The sequence below is a fragment of the Helianthus annuus genome, chromosome 17 (genome assembly GCF_002127325.2).
Source record: "Helianthus annuus cultivar XRQ/B chromosome 17, HanXRQr2.0-SUNRISE, whole genome shotgun sequence".
Lineage (NCBI taxonomy): Eukaryota > Viridiplantae > Streptophyta > Magnoliopsida > Asterales > Asteraceae > Helianthus > Helianthus annuus.
In genome coordinates this window covers 156,965,460-156,976,848 of record NC_035449.2, presented here as the reverse complement: position 1 = coordinate 156,976,848, position 11,389 = coordinate 156,965,460, and positions in this window count along the sequence as shown.

Genomic DNA, 11,389 nt, shown 5'->3' with positions numbered 1-11,389 from the left:
CAAGAGGTTGAAAGAAGTCCGAAAATACAAACTGCATTCAGTGCTGGAAACTGATCTGAAAATGTTGAACAAAGTCCTACCAGCAGCAGTGGGTTTTCTTCATATCCAAGTGTGAATCCAAAGAGTTCAACATCAAGCTTTCATTCTCAAAGCTCAAAATTTGGAAATGGTTGTGTGATACAATGCAACATTGCATTGAATCTTCCAGATAGTCAAAGTTTCTCTGAAGAAGTTGCAAAAGATCACATGGCATTACTTGGTTCCGTGCTACTATCCTATGAAGGCTTGGTTGCAGGAAGAATCGGGAATCCTATGCTAACGAAAGAAGATTACGATCAGTTAGACGCTGAAGAAATGGAGCTCATGGATATCAAATGGTGTCTAGCTAGTGTCTTGAGGAGAGCAGAAAAGTTCAAGATGATTACTGGAAGAAATGATTTTCTTGATGCACATGTTTCTACTTTAGGTTTTGATAAATCTAAAGTTACTTGTTTTCGATGCAGGGAGAAAGGTCATTTCAAGAGGGAATGCAAGAATAGAGAACCAAATGAAGCAAAGAATCCGTTCGGAAAAGATGATTACTACCGGAAAGCCATATATCAACAAGTTGGCCAACAACAACAACAGCAAGAACCACAAGTGGCTCATGGTAGGAAAGTGATAGAAGATTCTTCAAAGAGAGCATGTTTAGTGAATCAAGAAAATTTCAGCTGGGATAAATACATTCCATCCGACAGCAAAGCATGCTTAATCAATCAGGATGATGAAAGATTACCTGAAGGATTTAGATGGGATGTGTTTGTTGATGAAAAAGGAGAGTTTAAAGCTTTCATTGTGAAAATGGTGAAAGAACCAGATATGTTTACCGAGTGGATGAAAGCTATTGGTGTTAGTGTAAAGAGTGAAGAAGAAAAGTCTGTTTCATCAGAAGAAAACTCACAAATTTCAGAAAAAAGTTCAGAAAGTTCAGAAAGTTCAGAAAGAGAAACTCTTTTTGACCAAACACCATCTGATTCTAGTTTTTCAGATGGCAGTTCTGACAAACCATTTGAGTTTGATCAATCACCAACTGATGATAGTGGTGATGATGAAGAAGAAAGACATATTAATGTTGCAAAAACTCATCTATCTCCTGAAAGCTTTCATTTTTATTTTGCAAATCGCTTGTAGAAGCTGAAGGAGAGAAGAGTAACTAAAGAACAAAAGTAAATGAAGTCTGAAAGTATTGCTCAAGAAGATGAGACTATTCAAAATGAAGAAGTTAACATTGTTGCTGAGGAGGTTGATGAAACAGAAAAAGTGACTGAAGCTGAAAAAGTTGTTGAAGTTGAGAAGATCATCGAATTAGAAAAAATTGTGGAAGTTATCAAGCCTTGCTCAAAGTGTCTTGAATCTTGCAAAGAATGTGCAGCAAAAGATGAAATGTAACACCTCGAAAATTCACGTCCTATGATGTATTGACACGTGTCATAAGCTTGAACATGAGGAAGAATACTCTAAAGGGACTAAAGTTGACAAGCATGAAAAGTATGTGAATTTAAGGGTTCAAAATAGCAACAAAGGATAAATATATTCTAGAATAGCCCTATAAAATGTTTATACCTTCAAACGGATAAATCATGGATCACACGAAGCTAAATATGAAAGAAAGTTAGAGATTACAAACTACAGGGGCTAAATGTGTCAACATGTTTAAGTTATACCTCTGAGTGACCTTTTAGCAAACCCGAAGCTTTGTAACGATTAATTATGCTCACTAGAATGCATGATAAAAATTTCATAAAGTTTCGTTATCGTATGAGAAAGTTATGATCAAATTCGTATAAGGAGGGGTTAAAGCGTCAACGTTGGAAATTATGACTTTTCGGGTAATAACAAAATGACCAAGGACTTATCAAAGTGGGTAAAAGTCTGGAGGCCCTTATACGTAAATAAGAAGGGCTCATAATGCAAAGAATGCCTTTTCGAAGAGCCAAGAGCCAACCTGCAATAAGTGAAAAGTTTGGAAATCAGATCAGAAGGCCCACGCGGGCCGCGTAAACATGTTAAAGGCCTTACGCGGGCCGCCTGACTTGCCCAGATGCAGAAAATCGTTGGCAGCAGCCTGTTTAGCATTTTAACCGACTTAGATCAATTATTTTCATAGCATGGGCACCCCCTACATGCTTTTTAGGCCCTAGGGACACTTGTGGATGATCCATGGTCAGTTATAGCATGATTTGTAATGATCTTGATGGATTGAAAACACTATATAAAGCCTTCATGTTGCAACATTTGATCATTCATTCCATCTGCATTCTTGGAGCTTCCTGGAGCATAAGAGCAGACCCCAAGCATCCCAAATCGTGCATAGGACTTCAGTAAGTATGCTTAGCCTTTCCTAATTGAGTTTTTCTTAGTTTATAGCTTAGAAGTCAAACCGTCGTAATTAGCGGTTGCCTTAACGATTAATCATTAATGGTCCAATGACTAGTCGAATCAAAGGTAGTTATAAGTTGGTAATTATGTGGGCATTAAACCCTTAAAAGGGCACCATCTGATTCCCGCTCTAACTAGATCAAATGTCGGGTCAAAGATGTTTATAAAAAGTCAACAGAACCATAATTTTCGGATTAACTCATAATTAGCAATGCTGAAGGTGTGTAACCTATTTTACCACTCATATAACTTAGTAAGAAGTGTAAGAACATGTCTAAACATGTTCGACCCGACAATTTTCTGTTTAGACCCGGTTCGGAACCGAAAGTCGCAAAACTTTGACTTTTGCTTTGACTTCACTTCTGACCCGTTTTAGTAGATTCTAGATATGCCTTAGGACTTCCTTAGGACCAGGTTACATGATATTATAACCCTCTGTGACTGGTTCGTTGATTGTCCGATTAAATTACACGTTTCCGTTAAATGCTTAAATGTTGACCATAATGCCCTTTTGACCATAAAACAAGAATTTTGGAAATGTGAGAGCAAAAATCTTTGTTACTAATTTATAAACATGTCCCTAAAGTTTCATAACAGTTCGAGGTCCAGAATAGGAGTTATGCTAAATAGGGCAACTAAGAAGCTTTTGTTAATTAAATGGCGCACTTAGCATGAAGCCTATCTAAACCCAACTTTTAGCACCAAAACTTTTACCCACTGATGTAATATAATATTCTGAGATTTTTAAAGATTTTTAATTATTTTTAACCTGCTCATAACCTAAGGTTATGGCCTTGACTCGGTAAATACCGATTATACCCTTTTCGGGCATAAAATGAGTCTTACATAGTATTTTGACACAAATCCAATTGCTACTGATTTCATATAATAAATAAAGTATTTTGAACTATATAACCTGATCAGAAAACTCAAATTTCCTGTACAACCCGGAACTTAAAATGGCTTTTTACGCGTATTAAACACCTAGTATGGGTTTAAAACCATTTTGTCAATATAAGACTTATTACCTACTGATGTAACTTGTTAAAGTAAGTGGTTTTACTGATCGCTTCATACCCGAACATCAGAATTATAATTAATCTCTTTTATAATCTGTGAAATGACCGAAATACCCCTACGGGGCGTATTATGGGATTAAACTCGTTTTGGGCATAATGGAAGATATCCTACTGATATCACAACATATTTAGGGCATATTAACTTAGGGAACCTACATAGGACTCTTACGGTTACCCATTACGCTATTTACACATTCGGTTTATATAACTAGTTTGCATAAATCAGCCGAAACGGGTCAACCCTTGTCGTTTTTATCTCAAAATCTAGAATGTGGTTAGATTAGCCATATTATACAAGTCTTCAAACTTGTCGGGTCTAAATCACATTCTATTTCGGTCTTCGCTTAATCACGCGTTCGAACCGTATCTTTCGTTAAAACTAACCGGTCTAAGTTTAGGCTTAATTAAAGACCCGTTAGGATTCTAATAGGTTATTATAAACCTTCGTTCCAGAATAGGAGACCCGGTAAAAGCTACACGCACTTGCTATTTGTGATTGATACTTGCAAAGGTAAATACTTTTAACTTAATTTCCCTTATACGGGCTTGGGGTACGGTATATAAAATACCGCTTGGTCCAGCATTGAATCTTTAATCGAATAGAGATTAAATCATTGATATGCTTCGTTTCGAAATGTTTTGTTTGCTTAAAGCCTTTGGGAGGTTAATGACCATGTCCCGGATATCTTTGGCTTCATCTTACGAGATGGCCACGACCTGAGCACGGGGTGTAGGCGTACACCCGTCAGTGCATAAATGAATAAATAATGTGGTGTGTCTATTGATCTTTAACCCGGACTACGGATCGGGCCACTGAACGCATAAGAAACATGTAAATCGTTTACAAGTATTATATTCAAATAATTATCCCAAGTTATAAAAGTTTGTGCCACGTGCATTTAAATCAATTTTATTAAACTTTTCAAAATGAGCCGGTTGAATGTATTTACCAGTGTAAACTGACGTATTTTCCCAAAAAGGTTAAGTACAGGTACTACGCGAACTAGGCTGGCTTTCTCCTAGCGTCCACAATAAGTCTCGCAAGCTTGGATGTCAAAACTGTTGAACAATGTTTCCTATTTATTTTTGATCCCCCTGTGGATTATTTTCAACTGTTTGTGATACTTGATATTACAATTATATTCGGTTGAAATATATCTATCTTTTGCTTCCGCTGTGCATTTAAATATTGTGTTGTTTGACTGTAATGTTACCAACTACGTCATGATAATCCCCCACCGGTGAAACATGGAAATATCGGGGTGTGACAGGTTGGTATCAGAGCCAACGTTGAGTGAATTAAACACTAGCCTTATGTGTTTAATCTCAATGACACAATTGCACATACTCGAGTCTAGACAAGAACTTAGGACGAATCCAAATTGTTGCTTTAGTTTGTCCTTTATTGTTTGTTATTTATTTCAATTGTTTAATCAGGAAATATGCCACCGAGATTCAGAAGAGGAGGAAGAGGCAAGGGGCCAATCATTGCCCCCAATGATCACGAGGCCGGGCCTTCTCACCTGCGAACTCCTTCCACTACAATGAGTGCCGAACCTCAGAGAAACAGGAGGAACCTTTTTGAGCCCGCTAGACGGTATGTCTCACACAGTTCAACACCTTCTTACTGTCACTCTTTTGGGCCGCACTCGGGGAACGAGCCCGATTACCCACAACCTTCATACATACCTCTCCAGCGTTCCGTTTCGCACCGTTCCTTCGGCGATCCTACTCCTGTCTTTCAGGGCCGGTTTAACCCGGCAAACTTTATCCAAGAACCAGTGGGTTTTAACCCACTAGGACCAGAGGACCACTTCTCAGAAGACAATGCAATGGACATGGACGAGGACATGGATCCCGTCGAACCTGCAAGAGGTACCCCCAACCATCCCATCAGATCTCTGATGGGTCATCCTTCCATCGAACACCCTATCAAGGTCCAGACAGTTACCAAGCAAGGTTCAACCAATATGAGTGGTACTTTACACCCTCTCACCACTTATCGCCTCATCAGCAGCACCAACCACAGCAGCAGCAGGATCCCTCCTAGGATTCGCGTTTTGTGGCAGTTACGCCACCACGTCCACTGCCGCCAGTTCATCAAGCACCTCCCGATCCACCAAGGCGTAGGAGAACAGGCGCGTGGATGTCCGCACGAAGAGGGGATTCTCACTTTAGTACCCCTCGACACTCCAGTGGAAGTCATTACCCGCCACTGCAGGAAGACCCACAAATGGGTGGACCCCAAACCCAGTTCAAGAGGCGAATTCTGCACCAGTTGCACCACCACCACTGATGCGTGCTAGTGTGTATATATTTTAGATGTATATTTAAGCCCCTTTTTTTACACTTTTAGCCAAGTTTTAAATTTATAAAACACGATATTTACTAACACTAAACACACATATGGGCAAGTGCACCCATCGCGGACGTAGTATAGTGTTGGTAAGATACCGAGGTCGTCCAAGGACACAAGAGCTTTTAATACCGGTTTATCCTCAACGTCTAATCAAATCAAAAAGTGAAAAATGTTTTAAACTAAGAAAAATAAAAACTAACTAAATGCTGAAAAATAAGATAAAATAAAAACAGATAGACAAGATGAATCACTTGGATCCGACTCGTGTGTTAGTATAACCTTTGATTATTTTCGCACTTTTGCACTTGTTTAAGAGATTATCTTAGTTATTGTAGTAGGCCCCTCTTTTGAAGGCGACGTTACCCTCAACCCAGTAGTTTGAGTCAGCAAGGATACAATCCTAAAGGGTCGGATTATTGAAAGATAATGAATTAAGTTATTAATGCAAATTGTGGTAGGCCCCGGTTTTGGCGGTGACGTTACCCTCGGCTAAGTAGTCTGAGTCAGCAGGGATACAGTCCTAAATAGCCGGGTTATAGTATTAATAGTAGTTAACTTATGAGGGGGTCAAAGAGTTTGGATCCCCGCCATCCAATACCTATGGGCATTGAAGGAGATCCTACTAAATTTGACCCAGGTCCCAACCAGGACCTCTAAACGCTGAACAAGGGCAAGACCCTTACCAAACCGTTCCCTTAACCCCCGACCAGGTAGCTAACATACCTCCATATAGACTGTGGAGATATGAATGGTGAAAATCTTTTATTTTATATAGACAGTAAAATAATGCCAAGACACCACGGACAAACGATAAGGAAAGATCACCTTCAACATAAGTAACTAGTTATTAAAGTCATTAATACAAAACCAAATAAAAAGTGCAAAAGATTAAAAATAAAAAGTATTATACTAAACACTTGTCTTCACCAAGTGATGTAAGAGACTTAGGCAAACATGGCCTTGATTGTCAAGAACTCTTACGATCAATCTTGGATCCCGAGACGACTCACACACTCTACGATGGACAATGGATGATGGTGGTGGATGATGGTGTTATGGTGGTGGTGGGTGGTGGATGGAGTGTGAGAGAGGTGGTGTGCCAAGGGATGAGATGGAATGAAACCAAGCACCCCTATTTATAGGCTGAACAGAAGGCTGGGCACGGCCCCATGTCCGCTGGACACGCCCCCGTGCCCGTCTGACATTCCCTCTCTTCATTAATTGTAATTCGCAATTACAATTAATGCGCCTGCTGTACTTTCACCACGCCCCCGTGCCCACTGGACACGGCCCCGTGGTGGGCAATGGAAGCTTCTACTGGTTTGTCTTTTCTGCTGCTTCTTGGGCACGGCCCCGTGTTCGCTGGACACGGGGCGTGTTCAGTCTTCTGTTTTCTCTTCTTTGCCTTGGGAGGTGCCGTTGAGGGTCCGGGCAGTCTACTTTTATTCCTTTTCTTGTATTTATGCTAGAATTAGTTGTCTTTTTGCTTCTTTTGTGATTTTGAGCTCATTTCATCCTGAAAATACAAAAGAAAGACAAAAACACTCTTTTTCCAACATTAGTACTTAAAAAGGGTTAGTTTTATGTCTTAATTGATGTGATTTATATATTGAATTTTACACACATCAACCGCCACCATTTGGTTTTGATAACCCGATACCTACATACGCCGGTTCCACAGCATATAACCCATTTGAGCAACCAGCTCACACACACTACAACTATATTGATGCCGACCCATACCTTGTAACGGTGGCCAACTACAACGCCCTTCATCCGGAAGGACCTATGGAACTCCCTGGGGAATGGGATACCCAGCTCATGGGTATCAAACACCTGCTCGACCTCCCATTCAACAGCAGTCGCAGCCGCCACGTTTTTCCCCACCGGAGCAAGAAGAAATCCTCCACCGATTAAACAGGGTGGAACGAGATTTTGAAGAAGAGCGTAAGAACAACCGTGGTTTCCGCAAGGGCCTGGCAAGCTTGTTAAAAAGAAAGAAGAAGAGGGATCATTAATCCTTATATGTATTATTCCCTATTTCAATCAAGTCCCTACGTGGACATTTATCTATGTATTTAGTCCCTGCGTGGACTTGTCTTTTCAGTCCCTGCGTGGACTTGTCTTTTAGTCCCTATGTGGACTTATCTTCTTAGTCCATGCGAGGACACCTATCTTAGTATTTGGTCCCCGCGTGGACTTGTATTTCTGTTTAGCCTCTACGTGAGTAATTTGTCTAATTGAAAAGTCCCGTTTAGGGCAATGTGTAATCCTTTTTAATATGTAATGGAATGCTAAGTTTATAAATTTTATTTTTGTCATTATATGCATAAATATATGAAATAAATAAATCAAAAATCATTCCTTTTAAAATATATCTGCCTATTCAATATTGATTTAAAATCTTAACGGTATAACCTAGCCTTCGTGTCATGATAAGACCTGGCCAAGATGGTAAGACCTGGTTAAAAGATTCAAATCTCTGTTAACGTCTGAAAACATGTTAACACTCTTGGCACGTGATTCGTAAAATCACACGCGTCATTCTTATATAAGGATTCTTCAAAAGATTCCTAAGCCTAACTTAATGATCTATAAATCATGGGTTTAAATCATCAATTAAGATGATAATATATTAAACATCCATAGGTGATGTAATGCCTACGGGAGATCACTCAACACTCGGCCGAAGGTGTAATTTTTAGTGAATCACTCGAGAGCGGCATGGAGCTTACGCCTTCCATAGGCTTGCCAAGCAATCAATCCTCCTCCTTTTTAACTTTTTACCTTTGTAAATATCAAGAGGACTTTTTGGGTGAAGGGTTAGGCTTGGGTTAAAGGTGGGTGGTTTGGGTTAGTTGTTAGTAAAAGGGCGAAAATCGTAAAAAGCGTCGGTTTTCGTGACATACCTTGTTTTTAGTGACTTTTTATTTTGAAGTATTTCTCCAAACAAGCTTTTATATAGCTTTTGTTTGTTTTTGACTTCATCAATTTTTTTTTTCATCACATAAAAAGGCGAGTTTACGAAAAACCGAGCTTGTTACTAAAATAAAGGGTGAAAAATGAAAAGGGTTTTTTTTTTTTGGTGGGTAAAAAGGGTTTTGGGGTAATGAAATGAAAGGTTTAGGCTCAAAGGGGCTATCTAGGGGGATTTTGGGTAGGTGGTAAAAAAATTGAAAAATAATGGTTTAGAAAGAAAAATATGGTTAGTCCTAATGCCTCCATCACTTACTTACTTGGGTTTAAGTTGGTAAGGACCGGGAATATATCATTGTGGCAAGTTCTAGAGTTGTAAGAACAAAGCGGCTATTCACACAAGAAACGAAAAATGAGCATTTAGTCTAAATATGTATATCTTTATGCTCAATAAAGGCTCAAAACTCACTTTTGTGGGAATGGGTTTTTAATGTGATCAAGTATATATAATCGAATTTTTAACTAGACTTGTTATGCCGTTTCGTAATTTTCTTATGTTGGTTCTTTGTTATCACGACGCTATCGGTTGTAAATTTGTAAAAATATAACCTTTTTAGAACTTGTTATTCCCAACTTAAACTAAGACAAGTAAATGATAAAAAAAAATGAAAAAGTTTTTGAAAAAAATTTGGGGTGTTTAGCGGTTCCAATAGAGTTTTGTGTAAGGCTTGTATTTAGGATTTGCACAATTCAAGGTTTTAGCATCCCCCCCACACTTAAATTACACATTGTCCTCAATGTGTCCAAAAATAAGGTTTTTGGTTGATTAGAATGTGTAAAAGTAGGTTAAAAAGCAAAGATTTATGTTACTGGCATCCTGGACACGGCCCCGTGGTGACCGGGCACGGCCCCGTGGTCAGGTGCCAGTAACGAAAATTAAAGAATTAAAACAGAAGCCTGGACACGGGGGCGTGTCCGCTGAACACGGCCCGTGTCCAGTTACCTGAACTGGGTGTTTTTCTGCAGGTGGCTCAGCACGGGGTCGTGTTGGTTGGGCACGACCCGTGTTGAGCCTTTTGTGATGGAGATTTGTGTCGGGTTGCTCTGTTCTTCGTGCATGGGTCCATTTTTCTCGTTCCCCTTTTTATCCATTACCACCATGAGTGTGTTTTATTCGCTAAACAACCATCAATCTTAAAAACCATCATAACATTGCAAACATAGAGAGATATTACATAAATTTAGCCAAATAACTAGGGGATACATGAGGTTATCATAAGGGTTCTACTTATTTAGGAAAATTTCGGGAATAGCTTCCCGATGTAGTAACACTCTCTAGCCGACGGCTCCTCGGTTTTTGTTCAAAGCCATTCTTCTATCTCCCTTGGGAGGTAGAAGGTAGCTTCATTCTCTTCGGTGTCTTGAGGCGGAACGCTCACCGGGATTCCTTGCACCACCCTTGGTTGAGGCATTTGGTGCATGGTGTGCCATTCGGTAGGAATGATGACCTCGGGTACTACATTCCACGCTCTTTGGGTTATCACGGGAACCAAAGGCGGGGAAGCGAGAAGGTTTAACCTCTGGTGCAGGAGGTTTACTTCTCGAAGACAGCCCTCCAATCCTACCGTCAGATGATTAATACGGTCCACTAATGCTTCTTCTACTCCCGTCATTTCGTCTATGGCTTCCCTCAAAGCGTAAACATAGTTTACTAGGGAATCTTCTGCCGTGGATGACCTTCTTCCATTTCGGTTATTTCGTGAAGATGATCCGCTATTCCTGCTGGCCATTTTCTGTGAAAGGAACCAAAGATAACTAAACTTTTGCAGAACAGTACCTTGAACACGGCCCCGTGCTCACTGAGCACGGCCCCGTGTTCAGTGGTCTGCAGGATTTTTGTCTAACGATTCTTGGGTTTTAAATTATTTTAACATTCTTTTACTGTGGTTTAAGCTTAGATAATTTAAAACAAAGTCATGGAACTAACTTTAAACAAGAATCCGTAGCCAAAAATCCTACAAACCTTACATAGAAGATTGGAATCATGGGGTTTCCAAGCTTCTATGGGGGAGATGTTTGAAAAATTTTGGAAGAAGGAGAAATGAACAAAAGTGGAAAAGACAAGATGGTCCTTGGGAACCTTCTTTTAGCACTTACCTAGGATGGTATATGTGAAGATCCCAGGAATCTCTGCTTAGTGAAGTGGTCAAAAATGAGCAGGAATCAGGCTGCATTTAAAGAAAATGACAGCACACTGGACACGGCCCCGTGTCCGCTGGACACGACCCCGTGTGCAGAGAAAATCCTGACACATTTTGTCCGTATTCTGACAAAATCAGCAGAGAATCTTCTGAGTGAACACGGGGGCGTGTTGACCGGGCACGGCCCCGTGTTGGGAGGCTGTTTGTTGCTACTAAGGAGCTTATTTATATCGGGTGGTTCTTGATTTGTGGGAACAACCCCAAAGTGCCTAAGATACCTTAATTGTCCTATACTAAGGCGAGAATGCAAGAGGTTATCGGTGAGGGTAATTCCTATTTTCATTCTAGGTGGACAAGTCCAACCCTTTTCCGGGCTCTCGTTAAAGAAGGTGTATGCCGAATCGCTCAGGTCTATG